Consider the following 25776-nt stretch of genomic DNA (forward strand, 5'->3'; position numbering starts at 1 on the left):
GCAATCTCATCCTGTGTCGTCCCCTTCTCCTCCTGCCCCCAATTCCTCCCAGGATCAGAGTTTTTTCCAATGAGTCAACTCTTCACATGAGGTGGCCAAAGTACTGGAGTTTCAGCTTTAGCATCATTCCTTCCAAAGAAATCCCAGGGCTGATCTCCTTCAGAATGGACTGGTTGGATCTCCTTGCAGTCCAAGGGATTCTCAAGAGTCTTCTCCAACACCACAGTTCACAAGCATCAATTCTTCGGCACTCAGCTTTCTTCAGAGTCCAACTCTCACATCCATACATGACCACAGGAAAAACCATAGCCTTGACTAGACAGACCTTTGTTGGCAAAGTAATGTTTCTGCTTTTGAATATGCTGTCTAGGTTGGTCATAACTTTACTTCCAAGGAGTAAGCGTCTTTTAATTTCATGGCTGCAATCACCATCTGTAGTGATTTTGGAGCCCCCCCCCCCCCAAATAAAGTCTGACACTGTTTCCACTGTTTGCCCATCTATTTGCCATGAAGTGATGGGACCAGATACCATGATCTTCATTTTCTGAATGTTGAGCTTTAAGCCAACTTTTTCACTCTCCACTTTCACTTTCATCAAGAGGCTTTTTAGTTCCTCTTCACTGTCTGCCATAAGGGTGGTGCCATCTGCATATCTGAGGTTATTGATATTTCTCGCGGCAATCTTGATTCCAGTTTGTGCTTCTTCCAGCCCAGCGTTTCTCATGATGTACTCTGCATAGAAGTTAAATAAGCAGGGTGACAATATACAGCCTTGACGTCCTCCTTTTCCTATTTGGAACCAGTCTGTTGTTCCATGTCCAGTTCTAACTGTTGCTTCCTGACCTGCATATAGGTTTCTCAAGAGGCAGATCAGGTGGTCTGGTATTCCCATCTCTTTCAGAATTTTCCACAGTTTATTGTGATCCACACAGTCAAAGGCTTTGGCATAGTCAATAAAGCAGAAATAGATATTTTTCTGGAACTCTTGCTTTTTCTATGATCCAGCGAATGTTGGCAATTTGATCTCTGGTTCTTCTGCCTTTTCTAAAACCAGCTTGAACATCTGGAAGTTCACGGTTCACGTATTGGGGAATTTCAAAACATCTGAAAGAATCTGAGCACGAGATTTGTGTTCAAACCTCAAGATTCTTTACTACCTGGTCTCCTAGGCTTCCTTTTCAGTCTCCTGGCCTGTCTCCTTTATTGGAAAATGTACTTGCTGTTAGAGCTGATATTTATTCTTGGCTCTGCCACTTTAGCAGTGTAGCCTTCACATCTCTGGGCCTCAGTTTCTTTATTTGTAAATGGAAGATGAGAAAAGGAGGTGCTGTGAGGGTAAAATATATGTATGTGAAAATAGGAATTCCACTTACCAGTTGGACAAACTCGGGCTTGTTAATTGATCTCTTTGAAACCTTATTCATGTATAAAATGAAAATGTTAACAGCAGCATCTGTTTCTATAAATTCTCTTCTAATCCACTCATCATCCAGTTTCCCTAATTTTTGTTCACGGTACCCAGTGGATGATGCTTATTGAAAAACCTTGTAGTCATCATTGGTAGTTCCTTTTCCCACCACATTCAATCCTTCAGCAAGTCCTCTTTATTCTTTTAGAATACATTTTGAGGGAATCTGCAGGTAGCCCTGTGGTTAGGACTCTGCACTTCCATTGCAGGGGGCGTGGGTTTGATCCCTGGTCAGAGAACTAAGATCCTGCAACATCACAGCATGGCCAGAAACAAAACAAAAAATGAACCATGGTAAATGCCACCACTTGCCCTCACCATCTTCAGCCTCATGCTTGGGCCCCCAGCGTCCACTTGTGTTCCTCTAGGGTTCTTTCTTTGTGTGGTGATCAAAGCAATCTATTCACAACCTTCTAGTAGCTTCCCATTATATACTTGGAATAAAATATGAAAGTCTTCCTATGACCTATCTGGTCCTAGCTTTCTATCATCTTTATATCCTGCCATTTTATATTCACTCTTCTCTAGCTCCAGAGAAGGCACTGGTGACCCACTCCAGTACTCTTGCCTGGAAAATCCCTTGGATGGAGGAGCCTGGTAGGCTACAGTCCATGGGGTCGCTAAGAGTCGGACACAACTGAGCGACTTCTCTTTCACTTTTCACTTGCATGCATTGGAGAAGGAAATAGCAACCCACTCCAGTGTTCTTGCTTGGAGAATCCCAGGGATGGGGGAGCCTGGTGGGCTGCTGTCTATGTGGTTGCACAGAGTCGGACACGACTGATGTGACTTAGCAGTAGCAGCAGCAGTAGCTGCTCTTGCTCACATGCTGTTTTTTTTTTTTTTTTTTTTCCAATCATGCTGCATGACTTGCAGGATAGTTCCTTGACCAGGGATCGAACCTGGGCCCCAGCAGTGAAAGTGCTGAGTCTTAACCACTGGACCACCAGGGAGCCCCAATCATGCTTTTTTTTTTTTTTTAATGCCACAGGGCTGTGGAAAGAATTAAATGAGTTAATTTAAGTGCTTGGAATAGTACCAGGCACGTGGCAAGCGAGAGAGTGAATGAGGACAGGGCAAGGCTACCCAGAGGGGTGGTTGGTTGTGGACACAGGCAGTGAAGATGTAGGGGAGATGTATTCCCGGCACCAGAGAACAGCAGGCAGCAAGGTCTCAAGCAGGAAGAAGCCTGGGTGTGACCCAGAAAAAGGAAGTTTCCATTTAGAAATGTGCAGGCCATGGAACAGAGTATGGGATTTTATCCTCAGGATAAAAGTAAGCTACTGAGGGATTTTAAAATGGGGAGGGAAGGAGGGAGGTCATGACCTGATTTAATATAAAGGAGGGTCATCCCTACTGCCTGTGGAGACTCAAGAGTTGGGTAGGCAGAAAGAGGCAGCAAAGGTGTCCATTGGGGGAGGAATTTAGATAGGATCTCCCACCTAAGCCCAGGGACCCAGTATTGAGAATAAGACAGACTCTCCAAATTCTTCTCCATCTGGGGTGGGCAGGGACATCACGGCCAAAATGGAAAAGATGATTAAACTCTGACACAAAAGCGAGATTGCAGCAGATGACCTGTGGGCCCACAGGAAAAAAAAAAAAGAAGAGGAAAACAAAAGACATGATCCAAGCAATCCAGCAAAAGTTAGATCTCCCCTTATAGTGTAGCACATATTACAACTTACTATTGATATTCAGTACACTGACATCAATTGAATCCTTATTTATGTGCCTGGGGTAATGTGCTGAATTCATTTTCTCATTTAATTTTCACAAAACCCCTATCCACTCATTCAACAATTCCCCAAATATGGATCACCAGTCACTGTTCTAGGTAGGACAGCAAAGCCTCTGCTTCCCAGAGCTGACACTCTAGAAGCAGAGACAGAGCTTAGACAAGGAAGCAAAAATATTTCAGCACATGATGACAATTATGAAGAAATGAAGCAGAGGAAGAGGTGAGGAGGGACGGAGGAAGATGCAGCCGTTTTAGAAGTGATGATCAGAGATGATCTCACTGGGGAGATAACTCTTGAGCAGACACAAGGATGCTGGGACCAGGCCAGCTGTGGGTCAATATGGACTCATGTGTGGAGCACCTGAGGGGGTGAGGGAAGGGCCTGTGTTCTCAGTTGCTAGAACAGTGTCTGACATACAGCAGGTGACCAGTAAGCATTTGTTGACTAATCAGTGTATAAAAAGATCAAAATTAGTATGAGATCATTTATTCAGCTTGCATTGTAAGAGCCACCACTTTGCAGCAGGACCCTGTATTTATAACAATCCATTGTAAGATTCATCAAAGAACGTCTCTTCTAGATGAGTGAGTGACTGCAAAAGTATTTTCTAAACTAAAAAGTGGAGATCCATAGTAGGCCTGCTGGCCTCTCCATATTCATACCCTGATGTCATGTCTAGAAGCAGGAGGCACCATTATTACTCTTTTCTCCTTGGCCTTTTGTGCTGTTCTGTCCTGTCCCTTTCAGATAAGACAAATGCCTTGTCTAATAGGAACCTCCAATGTTTTAAAAAGGGAACTAGCATTTATTGAGTACTTATTATATGCCAGGCAATGTGCTAGTGTTTAAAACAATCATCTCTTATGCTTTCTAAGTGTTCTTTGAGACATTCATGCAGGTGGGGAGAAACAGGCTCTGGGCAATTGGGTGTTTGGCTCCGTGAGCAAATGACTGCCCCAAGATTTGAGAGCAATTTTGTGTCCTTATGAACTCCCATCCCGGGAGGGAGGTTCAAGAGGGAGTGGACATATGTACATCTCCGGCTGATTCATGTTGATGTTTGGCAGAAACCATCAAAATTCTGTAAAGCAATTTCCTTTAGTTAAAAAATTGATTAAAAGAAAACCCTTCCATCCTTTACAGGATGGTGCAGAAAGCCTTCCCTGAGGTTTGGGTTTTCTTTTTCTCCTTCCTCCCATGTCTCTTGCCTCTGGTCTCTCTGATTGATTCAGACACTTCCTGTCCTGGATACCAGCAGCAGTTCCAGGATTTCTCCATGGGAAGGTAATAGAGACAGCAATATGGTGGAAAGGAGGGGGAACCCTGGGCTTGTCTTAAAGCTGTGTTTGTGGAGTAGATACCCTGCTTTCATTGGGGTTGTATGTTTATTGGGTGAAAGAAACCTCTGTAGTATACTCTGAGAACTTGGCCAAATGTGGGTGACCATATCATTTACCATCTAACTTAGGGCCCTTTGGGGAGAGAAAGGGGTTGTTATCAATACTTATGCCAGGCAAAAGCCATAAACTGGAACTGTTCCTTGCAAATTAGAAGGTAGGATCACCGTAGGGGAAAGGGAAATAAAATTGGCCTCTGTTCTGGTTACCTGCTGCTGTGGAACACATCTATCCAAAATTTGGTGGTTTATGGCAACAATCCTTTTATATTCTCTATTCGCTTCTGTGGGTCAGGAGTTGAAGAAGGGCTTGGCTGGGTGGTTCTGGTCTTGGGTGTCTCAGACAGGTGGTTAGAGGTGCGGGGAGCTGGCTAGACAATTCCCTTTTTCTTTCTCTCCATTTAGTCTCAGGGTCTCTCTGTGTGGTGAGTTCACATGGAGAGTTTGGGTTTCCTCAGGACATGGTGGCTTCAGGCCAGTCAGACTAGTCACAGGGGGCTTAAGACTGCCAGAGCACGCATTCTGACTAATAAGCTGGGAGCTGCATAGCCTTCTATGATCCAGCCTCAGAAGTTGTGTGTGTGTGTGTGTGTGTGTGTGTGTGTATGTTTGCTCAGTTGTGTCCGATTCTGCAACCTCATGGACTGTAGCCCTCCGTATCCTCAGGAGGAGAAATTCTCCAGGCAAGAATATTGGAGTGGGTTACCGTTTCCTTCTCCAGATGATCCTTTCTGACCCAGGGATTGAACCCAGGTCTCCTGCATTGTAGGCAGATGCTTTACCCTCTGAGCTACTAGGGAAGCCCCTAAGTTACGTAAGTAACTTCTGAAGCCTCAGAAGTTACGTAGCACCAGTTCCATCCCTCCCTTGGTTCCCAGTGAGTCCCAAGCCTGTCCAGAGTCAAGGCACAAGATTCTAGAAGAGCATGTGGAGATGCTATTGTGATCATCATGGGAGCAGAAAATCTGCCGCAGATGTCAGCTGACCTTTTCTAAGAGTCACTAGTTGGTTGTCTGCAAACATGTGGCTGATGAATTGGGGACACATCAAATTCCAGACAGTGTCTGAACAAGTCTGGCTGAGGGGAGGCCTGGAATGTGGCCATGGTTTATCATGGGAAACTGATCACAGGGAATGGAGATGTAGAAGGGGAAGGGTCTAGGAGCCAGAGCTGGTGGTGTCCAGGGGGCTAAAGTGTCACCCCCATTTCCTGGGCCAGAATGCCCCCTCAAGTTGCCTCTGCTGATAGATGCTTCTTCAGAAAAATGCTGTCTCTTGTTCTGACTCTCTCCCATCATGATCGTAAATCCTCACAGAGCTTTTACTGCAGGAAAGTAAGTGCTGGTCAGGCCAACAAAAGCACCGGGTCTTGCCGGCAGCTGTATTTCTTGTGCTTTCTATTAAATAGACAGATCATCTGTTTATGCATCAGCCCTGCTTTGTTAGCACACTTACCCTGAACTGCGATGGGCTCACCAAGGCCTCCTTTGGGGACCTGCCAGTGTGGCCAGCCCCATTCCAGTGCAGCAACCTTGTGTGCCTTCCAGGAACCAACACAGGAATTACCATCCCATTTTACAGATGGGAAAACAGAAATATAGTCAAGAGGAATGTCTTGCCCAAGGTCAGCCAGCTGGTAAAGGTGCAATTGGAATGCACCCAGGATTGCCTGAAACCAGGCTGGCATCTCATACAGTTCCCAGGTCCAGATAAGCTCTGAAAACCACAAGCTTTCTCATGAAGTTGAGGATAGCATCTGATGGCAAACCTGATACGAATTGGATATGTTGTTATTTACTTTTTAAAGAGTTTTTGTTTTTGATGTGGACCATTTAAAAAGTCTTTTATTGAGTCTGCTGCAATATTGTTTCTGTTTTTTATGTTTTGGTTTTTTGGCCTCCAGGCGTATGGGATCTCAGCTCTTGGACCGAGGATAAAACCCACATCCCCTGCATTGGAAGGTGAGGTTTTAACCACTGGACCACCAGGGAAGTCCCTGGACGTGAAGTTATTTATAGGCGTTCATATCCCACTTAGTGTGAATATGTAAACATTTTGCTGTATAGGAATAATGAGTTTATGAAGGGTTTATGGGATTCTGCCCCAGAACTTGCTGGGCATATTGTGTAACATATGGTAGTCTCACCATATAAACCTTTCTGAAGTCCACAGAATTCTGTTAACAAGCCCAATTCTGTTAATTGAGCCCCAGGTGTTTCAGGTCAGGAACTATGAACTTGTACCACACTTTTTGGTCTCAGAGATACAGAAGGCACTACCCCCAATTTACAGATGAGAAAGACTGAGGGTGGGGGAAGTGGTACCCAAGGCAGATTCTGTGAAATTGCAGCATTTTTATCATCCTGTAGGGGTGTGCTGGGGGGAAGGGAAGCCTTTGAATCACCAGCCCACCTCAGCCTCCTAAGAGCCTTGTCGCCCCAGCAAAATTTTAAAAATAGAAAACGTGGAAGGATTAAAGCATCCCAAAGGATGTTTCAGGTCCACTGGAAGAAAGGGAGGTTCGCTATAGGTTCTGTTGGCTGGCATTCAAATTTATTTATTTTTTAAAAATCTCAGCTGGATGTACACTCACCCATCACAGGATCAGTTCTCAGAATAGAGAGGTGCCTGTTGACTCGCCCACCCCACTTCCTGCCAGTGCGGGCATATCTCCAAGTGCTGAGCCATCCACTTCTCTGCTGTGGCCTGAGATATATCAGGATTTGCAGCCCTGGTGACGGGAGACAAAATAGACTCCCATTTCCTTTGGAACCATTTAGCTACTTGAGAGAGTGCTTGACTGTTTCAATGAGATGATCAAGAACCAGGCTTCTCCTGGCTCCTCTCTGCCCTATACATTTTCCCTTGTTGGGAACTGGGATTTGGTGTTCTGGGAAAAGAGATAAACACCAGTTCTGGCTTGATCTACCTGTGTAGTGTTGGATAGCATCCCTCTGCGAAGCTAAGGTTTGGTTTCTGCAGTGCTTGCGTTGTTTTCTGTGCCACTTGTTGTGGTTCCCACTGTCCTTAAAACTGGAAACCATGCCTGGCAGCTTCCCAGAGAGCATTATCAGGGCTATGTAACTGCAAGATATATTTAATGAAGGTGGGGGGTCTCATGGGGCAAGATGGTATCACAGCAACACAGGCATTGGTGGAGATAGACTGCCTGAATTTGAATCCTAGGTTATTGCTAGCCACATGACCTTGGGCAAGTCATGGGATTATCTGAGCCTCAGCGTCCTCATCTGTAGAAAGGACAGAATCATAGTAAGTAGGTCATGAGAATTAAGTCAGATAACATGGAAAGTGCTTAAACAGTGCCCAGCATGCAGTAAACACTTAATCTATGTTGGCTGGACTGGCATAGTCACCAGAAACCAGCAGGGGTTTGACTGGGCAAGTACTTTCAACATTTCAAAAGCAATAGCTTGTCACTGGTAGCGATCCAGGTCCTGAGCTGGTCACTCAGAGTTCAGTGACCTAGCCTTCTTCTCAAGTGGCCCAAAGTCTAGTGAGGAAGTAAGTGGGACTGCTTCAGGGGCTACATTGCCTATGAAATGCTTAACAAAATGGGTTTTGAACCAACATTTATAAAGCAGATTTCAGCTAAGAAGCTGGTGCTGAGTAGGGGCTGCCCCCAGATCAGGGATTCTCTGCTTTGCCACACTCCTTACTATTCTCCATTGCATCATATCTGACCTACTTCCTGTTCATGTGTGTTTGTTGCCTGCCCCCCGTGGGAATTTGCAGATAAATTACAGTGCAAGGCTGTGAGTGTTGTGGGAATAGGATGAGCAATAACTCAGCCTTGGGCAGTCAGGAAGAGTTTCCCAGGGGAGGCAAAGTCACAGCTGCTTTTCTCTGAAAGCTGCGGAAGCTGCCGAACACCCTCATCTTTATGGTTCAAGGACAGGCATAGCAGACACAGGCAGAGCCGGCAGGGATCTCTGACATAAAGCCACCAAAGCTAAGTGGCCTGTTTGAGGTCATTCAGCCAGCAGATGGCACAACTAGGGCTAGAATCAGGACTGCCAACCAAAAATAGTTGTGGGCCTTGACAGTCAGGTGAATTTGTACTCTGGCGTCTTGAACTGGAGGCCTATCTCTGCCACTTACTTGCAATATGACCTTGACTAAGTTGTTTCATCTCCTTAAACCTCGGTTTCTTCATCTGTAAAAAGGGCTAAGGATTCTGACCTCAAAGGAGCATCCTGAGGGCCAAATAATGAGAAACTGAATAGGGAGACAGTTGTAAAGTCAAGAGGACTCTTGACATGTGAGGGTCATCACGATTATTGCAAATTAGCCACCATCCCCCCTACAGGTCTGCCACCATCTGTTCGGCAGAGACCTTGAAGGGGACCCATCCCCTATCTGCCTTGTCCAGTTCCTTGTGGCAGCATGCATGGCCTTCTTCCAGCTGTAGACCTAGGATGGGAGTCTTTTGGAATTCTCGGACCTTGAATGTGAGCAGGACTCTGGGTGCGGAGCTCCAGGGCTCCCCTCTTCCAGGAGCTGCCAAAGTCTAAGGAGGTACTGAGCTAGAGATGGGAATGAAGCAGAATTTCGTGGGGAAAAGAGGAGAAATGTCAATAATTCCTTAATTTTCTTTAAGACTGCCAGCTGGGGGAACCTTGAAATTGCTGGTCAGTGGCTGAAACTATTAGGAGAGAACAGCACTAACGACCTCGATTTGGGGGTCACCTTGTGCTGAGTTCAAATCTTGGCTTTTCTCCATACTAGTTGAGTGTGTCTTTTGGCAAAATTGCAAGCTTTCCCAAACCTCAGTGTTCTCACCTGAAAAATGGGATTCTTTTTATTTATTTTCATTGAAGTATGGTTGATATAGTGTGTTAATTACTGCTGTACAGCAAAGTGATTCAGTTATAGACACACAAATATATACATATACATTCTTTTAAAAATATCATAAGACATTGAATATAGTTCTCTATACAAGAAAGACAAGTAGGGCCTTATTGTCTATCCATTCCATATATAAAAGCTGGCATCTGCTAATCCCGGCCTCCAACTCCGTCCCTCCTCCAGCCCCCTCCTCCTTGGCAACCACTCGTCTGTTCTCTACGTTGGGGAGTCTGCTGCTGCTGCTGCTTCATAGATAGGTTCATCTGTGTCATTTTAATGTCTTGGATTCCACATGTAAGTGATATCATATGGTATTGTCTTTCTCTTTCTGAGTCACTTCACTTAGTATGATCATCTCTAGTTGCATCCCCAAATGGGATTCTTAGAAGTAGCTATTTTATAGGGTTATGTGGAAGTTAAATGAGATTGTATGGTAAAGGGTTAAGCACAGTGAGAAGTTCAATAAACTGCCAGTTGTTAGATCATTAGAAATAGTCATAACCATCCATCATACTTGTACAGGATTTTACCACTTATGAACTAGTTGTGCTTTTCTTTCTTATCCCATCTGACCTTCCCAAGAACTCTTTGAGCTGGCCTGCGCAAGGATTATGATCTCACTGTACAGATGAGAAAACTGGAACCCAGAGACGGCAGCAATCTGCTGAAGGTCACACAGCTTGTGAGTGGCAGAGCCAAGTTCAAGTCTTCTCAGATGGAAGATGGTTAGTGTTCACTGGGCCAGGCCAGCCCACCTGCAAATGTGACTAGGCTTGTCCCAACGACCTCTTCATAGAGAAATAGTCCAGTGTTGCTTCAGACTCTCGTCGCCCCTGTTTATTGTACTCTGAGCCTATACCACTTCCGGGGATGAAGAAATTTCTCTTTGTTCTCTGGCGTCAGACTGACTTTTCCTTGTATTTGTCCTAACTCAACCTCCAGGGGTCCCGTTTCAGCCTGATCCCCGCGGACCACCAGGAAGTCCATGTGTTCTGAATTCTGGCCACAGGATGGCGCTCCTCCCCAAGGCATGAAAAGTCCTGCCCAGCTCTTGGATTGCATTTCAATGCATCAGCTATTAATTAAACACCTACTGTGTGCAAGTCACTGTGGCTGCTAAGGAGAGAGCTTCAGTTTGGTACTGGAGACGCGGGTTCGCTCCCTGGGCTGGGAAGATCCTCTGAAGGAAGAAATGGCAACCTACTCCAGTATTCTTCTCTGGGAAATGCCAGGAACAGAGGAACCTGGCAGGCCATAATCCACGGAGTTGCAAAGAATCAGACACAGATGAACGACTGAGCATGAGTACAGATTTTCAGAGTTCACCGAGCAGTTGACATACGTTGCATTTGCCGAATAATCCTGTTGTATTGGATGAGGTGGCCTCTCCACCCCTCAGTTTGGGGAGGAAACTGAGGCACAGAGAGGTGGCAGGGCTGGCATAAAGGCACAGGGTAGCACATGGCAGGCACTTGATGAATCATAGGGGGCAGGTTGAATGGGGTGGACCAGGCATTCTTCTCTTCCTTGCCATCATTTGTCTGGGAGGGCAGGGACTATCTTATCTGCCTTTCTTTCCCCTCTCCTAGGACTTTGCCTGGTCAAGGGCTTCAGCACACCTCTGGGGCAGGGAGAGGAGAGGCAGGGGGCTCCTGCAGGCCACTCAGCCTCCTTGAAGCTGCAGTGCCGAACAGCCGGCCAACTACAGCTCCCAGGCCAGGCCTGGAAGGCTCTCTGGATGCTCTCAGGCTGAGAGATGCAGCCTCTAGGTTGGAGCTGGTAGAAGAGACTGCAAAGAGAGGTCACTGCATCCACCACGAGCCATGGGCAGGATGTGAGTGACTCACCATAATTGGGTCCCTGAAGCTGCCAGGTGGCCGAGGGGACAGGAATGGCTCATTCACTCATTTATTCATTTATCCATTCAACAAACATTTCCTAAGATCCTGCTAAACATTAGGGATACAGAAAATTTATCATACATTTAAAAAGAAAAACACGGCCCCTGTCCTCTTGGAACTTTAAGGGCAGCAGCCTAGACAGAGGGTAGAAAATGAACAATACAGATTGATAGGTGCTGCTCAGAGGTCCAAGTGCCATGGGTGGGGGGTGGTGACTGAGTCCACCAGGGGCAGGGGGACAAGCTACATAGAGTGGGGATTCTTTTGCAGGATCTGGAAGGATGAGATGAGTCTGTAGATTATCAGGCAGAGGGAGTGCGGAGGTGGAGGGAAGGCAAGAATCAGGGGTGATAGCGCATGGGAGCAAGAACTGTCAAAGACCAGTGAGCATTTTTTAACTTATCATTTTAATTATTTTTGATCTATTTCTAGAAATTGGAGTATAGTTGCTTTACAATGTTGTGCTGGCTTCTGCTGTATAATGTGAATCAGCTATTTGTATACATAGATCCCCTCCCTTTTGAACCTCCCTTCCACCCCCCTCATCTCACGCCTCTAGGTCATCACAGAGCTGAGCTGAGCTCCCTGTGCTGTACAGCAGGCTCCCTCTAGGTATCTATTTTACATCAACCACTGCATTTGAGGATGGGTAAGAGGTGCGCCCAGAGAGAGACCATGAAACCCATCCTGAGGACAGTGAACTGTGTCTCGTCGCTGTCAGGGAACATTTCAAGGCTTTTAACCATCATGCCAAGAGCTGTGCTGAACTCTGGGATCCAAAATGCAGCATTGTGGTTCCCAACTTTGAGGAGCTCAGAGTTTCAGGGAATTCCCTGGCGATCCAGCTGGGGGCCTTGGTTTGATTCCTGGTTGGTAAACGAGGATCCTGAGGGTCCTGTGGCACAGTCAAAAAAAATAAAGAGTTTCATGGAGAAGGTGGACAAAAAGAAGACCTTCACTCATGTTTCCTGAGTCCTGCCTGCTTGCTGTGCATGGTGCTAGGTGCTTCCTGAGCACTGGTTTATCACCTACCTTGCAAGACAGATATTATCATCTCTCCCATTTAATAGGTGAGTAAACCGAGGCTTGGAGTGCTTAAGTACAGTTGTCCAAGGTCAGGGGGCTAGTCATGGTGGAGTCATGGTTTGTCTTTTTGGCCTTTGAATGGTTACCTTTACTAAAGTTAATTCATTCGTGTTATATGGTTTATGCATATGGTTCAAAACTCAAAAGATGCTCAGTGAAGTTGGTCTCACTTACATCCTTGCTTCCGGCTCTCCCTCCCCAGAGATGACCACTCTTACTAGTTTCTGATGTTTTCTTCTAGAGATGTTCTATCCAGACTCAAGCATGAAAGGTAAGAAAAGACAAGTGAGGTGAATCACCAGCGTGGGCTTGGGAATAGCCTGCAGGGGATTGAATCCTTTTTAGTCTGAGCTTGAAGAGCATTCCCAATAATTATAGTTTGAGCAGGGGGCAGGAGGGCGGGCAGGGATGGCAGTGTGTGTGTGTGTGATGGTGCAGGGCTGAAATTGAGGGGAGGATGTGGTGATGGCACGGAGATGAGGGAGGGAGGACCCGCTGGGGCTGAAGAGAGACTGAATAGGGGTCAAGGAGGGGAAGAGAGGCTGTGGAGGGGTGGTCACAAGGGCTGGATGTGCACTGAGAGGGACAGAGGTGGCCCTGGGGCCAGGACGGTCCCCATGTGAGGCCTCGGGCGGACTCCTGAACAGTTCCAGCCCATCAAGTCACACACCAGAGTTGAGACGCTGGCAATGGGCTGCCTGGGAGGCCCTGGGCTCTGGAGCCTGGGAGGCCTGGCCTGAGTGGCCCACAGGGGACTCTGGGCAAATCCTTTCTCTCCCCAGGAGTCAGTGCCAGTCAGCACTTCACAGAAGTTTGTTGCCCCTGCTGTTCTCCACCATGGAGGGAAAGGCAGGGTCAGGGATGGGGAATGGAAAGTTTTGGGAGAAGCTCAGCCTGGGATGGGGCTTCCCTCATAGCTCAGTTGGTAAAGAATCCGCCTGCAATGTGGGAGACCCTGGCTCGATTCCTGGGTCAGGAAGATCCACTGGAGAAGGGATAGGCTACCTCTCCAGTATTCTTGGGCTTCCCTTGTGGCTCAGCTGGTAAAGAATCCACCTGCAGTGTGCGAGACCTGGGTTCGATCCCTGGGTTGGGAAGATCCCCTGGAGAAGGGAAAGGCTACCCACTCCAGTATTCTGGCCTGGAGAATTCCATGGAAGTCCATGGGGTCCCAAAGAGTTGGACACGACTGAGCAACCTTCACTTTTACTTTCAGGCTGGGATGTGCTGGAGGCTCAGGACCCTTTTCTGGAGGTTTCCAGGCTGCACCTGAATGAGTGTCCCCCATGCCCAGAGCAGGGGATAGGGTAGGGTAGGAAGCCAGCATATAGAGAGAATGTTACATGTTATACGAATATGCATGTAATATGTTAATAACATGTAGCACATGTGGACACTAATCCTGTTTGATCGTCACCTCTCCTGTTTGGGAGCCCCATCTAGTCGGGCATGGAGCCTTGAGACCCAGCGCTTGGAATCTCTGGTAACTTCCTGGCTTTCTGTTAGAACAAGATGTTCCAGACTCATCTTGTGCTGTCCCTTCCCCAGTCCTGGCATCAGCCTTTTCTCCAAGGAGCCTGGTTCCCTCTTTGAGAAGGGCTGTTTGGAGGTTTTGGTCCTGGGTGGTGGCCAGATAGAGGGAAGCGATGATCTTGGGGAGAGTCCTTGATCTGGGCAGAGCCCCTTAGCTCTTATGACTCTGGACGAGTCCCTCTCCTTCCCTCGTGCAGGGAGAGTAGTTTAGAGGACCAGTTCAATCCTTTCCAGACTCAACTGAGGCCGAGAACGAGATGTGGGAAACGTTCACACTGTGTGCCTCTGGGCTGCTGCAGTACACAGCGGAAGCCCACGGACCTGGATTCAGGCCGCAGCTCTGCTGCCAGGTGTCTGGGTGACTCTGGGTGTGTTACTTAACCTCTTTGAACCTCAGGGTCCTTGTCTGTGACATGGGGATAAGAGCACTTACCTGGCACGGCATCCACAGGGATTATGAGAGACAACACGTGTAGGTTCTGACATCTCTCACCTACAGCAGGTGCTCGGTGCGTGTAGATTCCTTTTTTCCTCCCTCTTTAATCATGTGGCTTCAGCACCCCAGGAAGTGGATGGTTTGGGAGAGGGGAAGAGAGGAAACTAGGGAGGAAGAAGAGGTAGGAAATAGCAGTTCAGGGACAAATAAAGAGGAGGGAAGGTTAACTCAAGATGGGGAAGATGATTCATTGTCAAATTTGACCCACACAGAAGGCTCTCGTTGCTTGGGGGAGATGGAGAACCTCCTGTTGCTGGAGGTAAGCAAATAGAAGCTGAGAGGCCGTGGGTCACAGAAAGGATCCTGTGAGGGCTCCTGCACTGGCCAGGAGGCTGGCTCATCCACTCAGCAAACTTTTGGAGAGGGCTGAGCTTGTCTGGCCCTATGATGGGATGGGGAGTCCCCAGGTGAATGGGACAGCACCCCTGGCCCAGTCCAGGGAATGAGCCAGTCTCGAAGGTCCCTTCGACTCTGCGGTTCAGTCCTTTAGAGTGTCTAGGCCTTGTAGGGAGCTGGCTGTGGATTTCCAGCGTGTGCCTTTTGGTATTGATCCACTGGAGCTAGGCTGTTGGGGTGGGGGGAGGATGCTGCAGTGTTGGTGCGGAGGACACGCTGTAATCTGTCAGTGTCACCCTGGCCGCAGCTGGCCGGGGAGCCGTCCTGCTGTTAACTCCTCACTGTCCTGCCGCCGCGGAGCACACAGCTCGCACAGCCACCTCCCAGGTGCCTCCTTCTCGTCCTGGAGGAGGGCAATGTGGGTGTGTGTTCTTCTTCTGTTTCTCCCTGGCATGATCCCTCTGCCCCAGTCACAAAGATTCATTCAGTGTTTCCAAGACATTCCTGGGACATTCCTACCTCAGTTACCAGCTGTCCCTACCAGCTATGGTCACTGAATTTTCTTTCACCCACCCATCCATTCATCTATCTATCTATCATTTTAGTATCTAAAAATCTGACAATTTTTCCATTTCTTGAAACAACTCTCCATCTATCAACCCATTCAATCATCCATCTGTCCACCTATCCATTAATCTATCTATCTATCCATCCTTCTAGCTACCACCCACCCTCCATCCACTCACCTTTGCAATTCACTTCAGTCCAGTTCAGCTCGACTCAGTTCAATTCATTCTGCCTTTATTCGATTTATAAGATTCCTAGGTTTCGCCATGTGCCAAGCAAGTGAAATGTGAGTCATGTCTCTGTTGTCAAGGAGCCCAGGCAAGAGTCTTCACCCTTCATGGCCAGTTTTGAGTCTCACTTCCGTTAACCCTTTGCCAGTCCCCTGAGCAGAAGCAGTTGACGCTAAAGGGCTGGTCTGTGGTAGAAAGTTTAGTCTGGTTTTCACAAACTCCACAGGCCAGCACTAAGGCAAGGGGAGAGGCAGAGTGTGGGCAGGAAGTGAGAGAGAGGTGAGCCAGTGGGGCAGGGATTATCATGGAGGGAGGGGCTTCCATTCAGCCCTGAGCACTCCAGTAGTGAGTGAGTGAGTGTGTGTTGGGGGATGGAGGTAAGGAGAAGAGGGCAAGGTGATCGCAGCTGGAAAAGTAAATGGTGAACATGGGAGCTCTGGAGCCAACAGACTGCTGGGCTTATGGTCTGGGCTCTACCTATTCCCGCTGTGTGACCTTGGGCACACACCTTAGTCTCTCTGAGCTTCATCGTCCTCGTTTGTAAAATGGAGATAATAATAGGATCCATCTCATCATGAAGCTCTTATCATTAGCACGGAAAATACTTCAGTGAATGCCTGGCACCAAGGGAAAGCTCCACAGACTCTGGCTATGATGATTTTTCTTCTTCGCTGAGTACCAGCTGTCTCAACCCTGTGCTAGGAGCTTTCACATTCAGTGTCTTCTCAGAGCATTCTAGTCACTATTATGTAGAGATTATTGAACCCATTTTGCAGATGAGGAAATGAAGGCTTGTTATTATTAATTAAAAACAATTGCCTGTGTTGTAGTGGCATGTGGGCTCTTTCTTGCAGCACATGGCCTCTCCAGTTGTGACACGTGGGCTCTGTGAATGTGAGATCTTAGTTCCCCAACCAGGGATCAAACGCGAGTTCCCTACCCTGCAAGGTGGATTCTTTTTGTTTGTTTTTAAACTTTTTACTTTGCATTGGGCTGAGCACTGAAGAACTGATGCTTTCGAATTGTGGTGCTGGAGAAGACTCTTGAGAGTCCCTTGGACTGCAAGATCAAATCAGTCAATCCTAAAGGAAATCAATCCTGAATATTCATTGGAAGAACTGATGCTGAAGCTGAAGCTCCAATACCTTGGCCACCTGATGCAAAGAGCCAACTCATTGGAAAAGACCCTGATGCTGGGAAAGATTGAAGGCAGGAGGAAAAGGGAGTGACAGAGGTTGAGATGGTTGGATGACATCACTGATTCAATGGACATGAGTTTGAGCAAACTTTGGGAGATGGTGAAGGACAGGGAAGCCTGGTGTGCTGCAGTCATGGGGTTGCAAAGAGTTGGACACAACTTAGCCAATGAACAACAGCAACATAGCGGATTAATAATGTTGTGATGGTTTCAGGTGAACAGTGAAGGGACTCAACCATACATATACATGTATCCATTCTCCCCCAAACTGCCCTCCCATCCAGGCTGTGCAAGGTGGCTTCTTAACCACTGGACTGCTAGGAAAGTCCTGGGAGGCTGTCTCTTGTTCACATCACACAGCTGGTGAAGGATGGAGCTCGGCTTCAAGTATAGGCATTTCTAAAGGAGATCAAATCAGTCAATCCTAAAGGGAATCAGTCCTGAATATTCACTGGAAGGACTGATGCTGAAGCTGAAGCTCCAATACTATGGTCACCTGATGCGAAGAACTGACTCATTGGAAGAGACCCTGGTGCTGGGAAAGATTGAAGGCAGAAGGAAAAGGGGGAGACAGAGGATGAGATGGTTTGATGGCATCACCAACTTGATGGACATGGGTCTGAGCAAGCTCCGGGAGTTGCTGATGGACAGGAGGCCTGGTGTGCTGCAGTCCATGGGGTCACAGAGTCAAACATGACTGAGTGACTAAACTGAACTCTACTCACCATGCTCTCCTTCCTGCCCTTTCTGCTGCCTTCCAAGGGGTGCATGCTCTGAGATGCAAGGATTGGAAGACTTTCATCTCAGTTTCTGTGTGGAGCATCTTTTGACCTTCTGTGCTTTTAGCCTAGAGCTGTTGCTTATTGTCTCATGTGTGTTTTCTCTCTTTTCCAGACAGTATGAGAGCAATTTTTCTTCTCTATAGCAACTGAAGTGTTGACTTTGACTATGAAAATGACAGAATTTGTGATGTTTCCCTTTTCGCCTTGCTTGCCAGGAAGCTTGAACTTTTGTCGTATGGCTTCCTTCTCCTTTGTATGGGTTGGATCTCTACCTTTAACATTCTTTTTTCTTTTCGTTCTTTTGGCTGCACTGTATGGTATCCGAGATCTTAGTTCCCAAAGGGATCGAACCCGTGCTTCCTGTAGTGGAAGTATGAAGTCTTAACCACTGGGCAGCCAGGGAAGTTCCTAACATCCTTTTTTTTTTTTTAATGGATCTTTTGGTGTAAGGTCTTCCGCTCTTGGGAAGAGCTTTATAAATAGATGTTAATTGAATGGAAAAGGGCAAATTGCAAATCACAAGTAAATAATTCAAATGAAACTGTGAACTTCAGGAAAGGGACTTGTTTTACTTATATTTGTCCCTCCCACTGTGTCTAGCAATGGCTCTGGCTCAGTGAATCTTGCATGGAAAGCTCAGTTCAAAGACTGCCCCTGGAATAAAATTTAAAACTCTGCTCCATGAGGACTGACCCCTGCCCCCCTCTTCCACCTCCTCCTTGTCCCTTGCTCACCTGGGATAACAATTGGATCATCTTTTAGATCTGCTTACAGGCGAAGTTCTTTCCTGCCTCAAGACATGAGGCTTTGCACATGCTTTTTTCCTCTGCCCAGAACTTCTCCCTCTCTCCCATCCTCTGTTTTCCTGGCCCTCCCTCTTTACCCTTGAAATTTCAGCTGCAAGTCAGTGTCTCAGAGAGATTTGTGATTATTATTTGATTCTTAACTTGCTAATTTTTCCTCTTCCCCGTTGGAACATGAGTTGCAGGAGGCTGAAACTGTCTTTTTTGATCACTTCTACCCCCAGCATAGTGCATAGAACAGTCTGTGAGAGGGGCTGAATGAATGAGTAAATGAAAAACATCAGAGAGTCCTGCAGTGTTCCTGAGAACTGGGCTGGCCAGAGCCAGGAAGAAGGTGGTTATGGCTCAGCCTCAGCGCCCAAGGGATGTCCTTACTCAGAACTGTGAAGCCTCTCTAGGCATCATCCTTGCACCCCAGACCCCAGGCCCTTGCCAGGGAGAATTGCCCCCTCCCTTCTTCTTGCTCTTCTGTGCCCTGTGCAGCCCTCTGGGAAGTTTCCTGTGACTCTGCGTGCGTTTGTGTGCGTTTGCGTGTGTAGGTGATGGAGGTGCGGCAGAGCAGTGGGTGCCAATGAGGACTCTGGACTCAGAGACCCCTATGTTCGAACCCCGGCTCTGCCACATCCTAAGTACACCTTGGAGTCATGGCTTTGTTTCTTGAGTTCACTTAAATAGGAAGTGCTCCATAGTTGTTGTCATGCACCAGACATTGTTCTAATGCCTCCCTTCCTCCTTTTTTAATTTTTTTTTTAACAAAACAAAATGTTTTTATTTGATCCACCAGAGCCTGAGTCTGGACACCAGTGGAGAATCACTCTACAGGGTTGGTACTGACAATTGATGAAATCAGCTCTGTTTCAGAAGAACTGCTGTGTGTACAGGTTTAAAAATACAGCTCAGAGTAAAAGGAGGAACATAGAGGGGGCCCAAGGATTCCTCCTGGACTCTGCTCCTCCCAGCAGAGGTCAGGTGGTACTGAGGACAAATCACTTCACCAAACGCAGGGCTGGGCCCGGGCCCACCTGACCTGCTGCCCCAACCTCGGCCCGGGGCATGGCTTCCATCCTGACTGGCACTCCAGGAATTGCATAGTGTTGCGCCTCGCCCCTGCTCGAGCCCTTGGTGGCCAGGCACCTGCCTCCTGGGACACTGCTGGAACACCAGGGACCCCTGCTTGCCTCAAGAGGGCTTGGAGGGAGATGGGATCTCGGGGAAGACTGGGAAAAGGGCTTTTGACCTCATGCCCCACAACGGGGGGAGGGGGGGTTCCTGCTCACCCCAGGGTCCTGGCCTGACCCCACAAAGGGGTGGCCTCTGCTGTTATCCTGGGTTCCTGACCTCTCACCCCCCAAAACTCAGGGGGCACAGTTCTGGCCTCTAAACCACTCAGATTTGGTTTTGTGAATGGAGCACTTGGCTGCAGGAGGCCTCAGGCCCAAGAGTAAAGCAGCCACAGTGTGGCCATTAGAAGTTAAGCCAGAACTCAGGGTGGGCTGGTCGGAGGCTCTGGCACACAGCCCCTCTAATACTCTTTTTTCATTAACTCCATGTAACAACCTTATGCGTTGGGTTCCATTATTATTGTTTCCCTTTTGCAGATTAGGAAACAGGCATAGAGACCTTGCCCAAAGCTGTGCTGGCAATAAGTGGCCTGAGCCCGGATGGGACCCTGGCAGTGTGACTCCAGAGCTCATCCTCTTAAACGCCAGAACTTTCTGCCTCTCTGAGCCTCAGTTTCCACGTCTGTAAAGGGGGTGATAACACTTGCTTCTTGTCGTTGTTCAGTCACTCAGTCATGTCCAACTCTCTGTGACCCCATGGACTGTAGCACACCACGCTTCCCTGTCCTTCACCATCTCCTGGAGTTTGCTTAAACTCATGTCCATTGAGTCAGTGATGCCATCCAACCATCTCATCCTCTGTCATTGCCTTCTCCTCCTGCCTTCAATCTTTCCCAGCATCAGGGTCTTTTCTAATGTGTCGGCTCCTCACATCAGGTGGCCAAAGTATTGTTAAGCTGTAATAAAATGTGATTTGCTAGTGCCTGGCCCAGTGTTTTTGTTGTTTAGTTGCTAAGTTGTGTCTAACTTTTTTGTGACCCCCTTGGACTTGTCGCCCACCAGGTTTCTCTGTCCATGGAATTTCCCAGGCAAGAATACTGGAGTGGATTGTCATTTCATTCTCCAGGGGATCCTCCTGAAACAGGGATTGAACCCACATCTCCTGTATCGCAGGCGGGTTCTTTGCCACTGAGCCATCAGGAAAACCCACCTGGCCCCTTGTAGGCTCCCCCAAGTTCCAGTTTGCTGTGGCAAGACAGACAATCAGGAGGCTGGCCAAAGAGGGCATCAAAGGCTTTTCTGTGATGGCACTGGAGAGGCATTGAAGGTTTTAAGTGAGAGAGGAACATAAAGAAACACGTTTAGCCTGTGAGATCCTGAACTGTGTAAGCATCAGGATAGGCCATCCCAGACTTCTGACTTGAATGGAATGGGAAGAGCCATTCTCCTTTTCCCCCTCATGCCAGACATTCTTGTTCTTGTTGGGCTCATTGAAGAGGGCTGCCTCAGAGAGCCCATCTGAGGGCCTCTTTCCTTCTCTGGTTTGAGCAGTCGAGGTGGAGAGAGGTGCCTGGGGCGATCTTCCCATTTGCTTCTCATTTCCTTTGGGGTCCTTTTCATAGCCGTGTGGGTGAGGTGAGCCAGACTGGTAACTCGGCTGGAGATGAAGGAAGGAGAGAAAGCGAGGGAGAGATAGGGAAGGAGAGCCAGAGAAAGAGAGAAGGTGAGAGGGAGGTCAAAAGAGAGAGAGATTGACAGAGAAAGAGAGAAGAGGAAAGCTGGGCTTATTGCTTCAGGGATGGGTCCTCCTGGTGACAGAAAGGGGCCATCTCACCTAGTAGGGTGTTCCCTGGTTCCAACTGATGCTCTGAGCCTGTGCACACACTCCCATACACATATGCTCCATGAGTCCCTACAGGGGCGGGCTCCTGTGACGTCATATACCTCCATGCTTCCCTGTGCCTGTAGATGCACAGGTGGGGCTACGAGTGTGTGAAGCTTAGGTCTGTAGAGAAGTGTGTGCAGTGGGCAGCACGTCTCACTGGAGCGCCAGCTACTCTGTGTGCCCGCCCCATGTTAGCTCACCCCCCTTGCCACGCCTTGGTGCAAGCCTCTCTTTTCCTGTCCATGATCCTGTCTCTCCTGAGTGCTTCCCACAGGGGAGTCTGTGTCTTGGTCGTGTCTGCACACTTGAGACCAAGGCCAAGACCTGCCGGGGCAGGTGTGGTTAAGAAAAGGCGGCAGACTAAATGGATATGTTTGTGTGAGTGGATCTAATTCCATAAGTGTGAGTGTTTGTTTGTGCGCTCGTGTGTGCTCATACAGGCCTGCACATAAGAATATGTACATGCACACATGCTCATAGGCACGTGCACTGTCAGGGCTATGAATGTGCCTCAGAGGCGTGCTTGAGTGAACTTATAAACACACATCATGGCTACAGCTTTATGCAGTGGTACGGTGATGTTTGACAATCAGCTCTCTATTTTAAAAAGTTGCCTGGTCTGTATTGATAGCATCTGCCCATTTCTGTGCTGTAAATACTTCCAGCACAGCCAATCTCAGGGTGCCAGTGTGGTGTCAGTGAATGCAGAGCAGAGAGGAGATGCACATGGTGGGTTTGCCTGAGCCTGTAGGAAGTAGCCCTGGCATACACTGGGAATTTCCATCTGTGACAGCGTGAGGGGGAGGGAAAGGAAGGGCCCAGTTCCTCCAGCCTGGACTGGGAGGAGTCCCTTCAAGCTGGCTCACAGACAACATCTTTCCAGAGCCTGTGTGCCGGGGAGTGGGGCAGTCTTTGGCTACTAGGCAGCTTTCTCAGCATCGGCTTGGAAGCCGGTCCAAACTGCTGCTCCTTGTGATGTAGGGCTAGACACTCGCGGAGACAGCAGCTTTCTCTCACCCCTGCAGACACTCTCAGGGCTTTTGGAGTTTGGTGAGCTCAGCACTTCTCCAGGGAGGGTTCTCTAAACTTGGAGTATGAGTGGAGAAGGGAGAAAAAAAGCTTCAAGCATCCATCAGAAGGGGTGGCTGGGATGACTTCCCTACGGGTCCAGTGGTTAAGACTCTGAGCTCCCAATGCGGGGGACACAAGTTCAATCCCTGCTTGGGGAACTGAGATCCTGCGTGCTGCAGGATGTGACCTAAAAAACAAATAAATACCCTTTAAAAAAAATAAAACAGGAACTGTTGGCTGGGGATGTCAGAAGTCAGGTTCTAGGGCAGGCAGCCTGCTTGAAGCCAATTCACTCTGCAGGTCTGGTTTGGAAATTGCTTGCTTTCTCTGGACTCTAAAACGCCTTTCCTCCCCACCAGGGGATAGGTCTTCTGATCTATATGGCCTCTTACCTGCCCCCCACCTCCCTGCCCTGCCCGGATTCAGAGCCCTTGTATTGGACCATGAGATCTTATTCACAAGCCGGAGAGAGGCTGAGCTGCCCCGAGACCTGGGCGTGAGGGGTGCGGGGCGTTAGGGGACCTTGCTCTGGCCCTCCCCCACCCCACCCCTCCCATGGTGGGGAAGAGTCCACAGACCAAGGCCATGTGCTCACCCTGAGCCTGCACCTCTCTTGTAGCCCTCTTTCTCTGGTGCCTGCTTTTTAGAATTTCTATCCAAAGTCTCCAGAGTCAGCTTCCATGGTTGGCCAACATCTGTCTTGAGGTAAAACTGGCCTGAGCAGTGCCCAAGGAGTCGATGTTTCAGGCGACTGTAGCTGGAACTTGGATGGGCAGGCTGGGGTAGGCACCCCCTTAGAGGCCCCGGGCATACTAAGTGGAGCTGGAGATTGGAAGGGAAGGGAGTGGGGCAGGCAGTGGGCTCAGACCCAGGGTGGGCTTGCCCTGTACCACTTTGGGGAGCAGAATTCAGAGGAAGTTTAGAATTCTAAATTCAAACTTTGTATTTTAGGTCATTGTGAAGATTGACTTGTCAGGATAGAAGGATAGAACATATTTTAAAGTTAGTCAGATTTGTAGCTGTTAAACATTTTGACTGACAGTATGGAGGCCATTTGTACTCCTGCCCTGGGACCAGTGAATGTCAGGGGTGAGCTTGGAGGAGGAGATGCTTGAGATGGGTGGGAAGCTTGGCAGCCAGGCCCAAGTGGAGTCATGAGTCTTGACCAATTCTTAAGGGGAGTTTTCCGGGGCCCCAGGTTATGGGGCTGCCTTTCTCTTAAGTCTGTGTGACTCAGAGAACCTCTGCATGCCATCTCTTTTCTCTTGAGCCTTAAGAAGAGCTGTACAATGACTAAGCTTCCTCCCTTGCATCTCAGACAGTGTCTTGCCTCTCAGAGACCCTACCTCCTGAAGCTCATGAAGAAGTCCTGGTCTGTGTCCAAACTGGGGATTTGATGTCTGGAACTCTCCCTGGTCCTCATCACTGTTTGTTGTTATAATGGTTTCTTTTTCTTTTATTTTTTGGTCACGCTGCATGTCATGCAGGATCTTAGTTCTCCAATCAGAGATTGAATCCAAGTCTCCTGCACCGGGAGTGCAGAGTCTTAGCCACTGGACTGCCAGGGAAGATCCTGTTACAGCTGTCTCTAGGTTGACCTGGTGACCCCTCATAGATCACCCTTCTGGCTCTCCACATGAAAATATTAAGATGACCAGGCTAGTGAATCCCAGCCATTATAATGAAAGAGACCACCATTTTTTTTTTTCTGGTCTGCCACTGTAGATGTTAGTAGGACAGAATGAAGCTTTTTTCTCCTTTTGGAGCAATGTATCATAATGTTTCATTTTAAACAAGCTTTGGTCAGCTTTTTTTTTTTTTCCTGTTTTTCATGGCATTTATTATTTTTTTGAGTCAAGGATAATAATTCAGTAAGGGTGGTGGTAGAAAGGTGGGCACAGGAAACCCCTGTAAGGAGGGGGAGGGGAAGAAGCATTTTACAATTTGCCAACAGAAGAGGACTTTTTTGGTCTGTGTTTAAAATCTTGGTTTGATTTTGAAATAACTTCTTTCCATCCTATTCCACACGACAGTCTTTTTAAAGTCCAAATGAACTAAAATAAAATGTATTTAATGCATTTGGAGAAGTGCTTACATCCTTCCTTCAAATAATTGACCCTGGCAGTTTAACTAGAATAGAGCCAGACGTTGGTGGACTAGTTTTTGAGCTGCCTTCAAACGGGGCCTTTCTCTAATGTCAAGGGTCAAATTTTCCTGTTAGGTTAGCCTTGATAGGCCAAACATTTTGTTGCTGTTGTGGTTTAGTTATTGAGTTGTGACCAACTCTTTGTGACCCCATGGACTGTAGCCCGCCAGACTCTTCTGTCCCTTCTTGCCTATTCCAGGCAAGAATACTAGAGTAGGTTGCCATTTCCTTCTCCAGGGGATCTTCCTGACAGAGGGATCGAAGCCACGTCTCCTGCTCTGGCAGGTAGATTTTTATTGCTAAGCCACCTGGGAAGCCCCAGGCTGAATGTTTGTGTCCCTCGCAAAATGTATGTATTTAAACCCTAACCCATGACATGACATATTAGGGGCAGGGCTTGGGAAAGATAATGAGGCTTAGATTAGGTCATAAGGGTGGGGCCCACATGATGTGATTAGTGTCCTTATCATAAAAGAAGACCAGAGGCTGGCTGTGCTGTGTGAGGACAGTGAGAGTGTGGCCGTCCGCAAGCAGGAAGATTGTTTTCATCAGGAATCGAATCTGACACTTTGATTTTAGACATTCTGGACTCCAGAACAGTGAGAAATAGCCATCCCGTTTATGGTACTTTGTTATACCAGCCTGAGAAGACTAAGACACATCTCGTCTTGCCTTTCACATTTGGAGAGTCCCAGGTCCCCCTGCTAGACCTTCCTTCCCTACTTGTCTCCCAATCCACAGTCCCCTCTGAAGAGCACCCCTGTACAGCGGACCCTCTAAGTACACTGGCAGGGTCATGCCCATTCCAGGCTGCACACTTTCACTGGGAAAATTGAAACCCTGGAGTGATGTTGGGATGTTGATGGAGGCTGATTTATTCTAAAGCTGAAAACTCAAGGATGTTATGTTCACGGCCTTCAAATATCTGAGGGACTATTGTGCTGCAAAGGGAAGGGATTCATTCATTGCTGCTGGTCAATGGAAGAGGTGGGTTGAAATGCATGTGGGGAGGAGACTTTTACCAGTGAGCATGGGCTGGGGCTGCCTATGAAGTAGGTGGGCCTCCTGTTGCTGGAGGTGTGTAAATATCAGTAAAGGATATTTAGGAGGAATCGCATGACCTGGGGAGTAGGGCTATTCTACTGTGTGGCTTCTAAGCCTCCTCTTCCTCAACTCAGGTCTGAGAATCTGAGTTCTCAGATTTCA

At 47.9% G+C, this 25776-nt stretch overlaps 2 long non-coding RNA genes and 1 other non-coding gene across 3 annotated transcripts in view; 1 reads left to right on the forward strand and 2 right to left on the reverse strand.

The window, feature by feature from the left end:
* The window catches only part of LOC147372445 (uncharacterized), a 56786-nt gene extending 46405 nt beyond the window's left edge, over window positions 1–10381 (forward strand). Inside the window, exons 2-3 of the long non-coding RNA XR_015164098.1 lie at window positions 6510–6567; window positions 10058–10381. This is a non-coding gene — a long non-coding RNA (uncharacterized LOC147372445). The remainder of the gene's footprint in view (window positions 1–6509; window positions 6568–10057) is intronic.
* On the reverse strand, window positions 2350–2421 carry TRNAE-UUC (transfer RNA glutamic acid (anticodon UUC)). The gene has a single exon. It is a non-coding gene; the product is annotated as a tRNA-Glu (tRNA).
* A 1383-nt stretch (window positions 10382–11764) lies between the features above and the next one.
* On the reverse strand, window positions 11765–15876 carry LOC147372449 (uncharacterized). Its single transcript, XR_015164746.1, has 3 exons — window positions 15574–15876; window positions 14429–14595; window positions 11765–12271 (listed from the first exon to the last, which is right to left on the reverse strand). It is a non-coding gene; the product is annotated as an uncharacterized LOC147372449 (long non-coding RNA).
* Window positions 15877–25776: the final 9900 nt, after the last annotated feature.

This window comes from Bos grunniens, chromosome 5 (genome assembly GCF_055505025.1).
Source record: "Bos grunniens cultivar Pamir isolate PY7600 chromosome 5, Bosgru_T2T1.0, whole genome shotgun sequence".
NCBI lineage: Eukaryota > Metazoa > Chordata > Mammalia > Artiodactyla > Bovidae > Bos > Bos grunniens.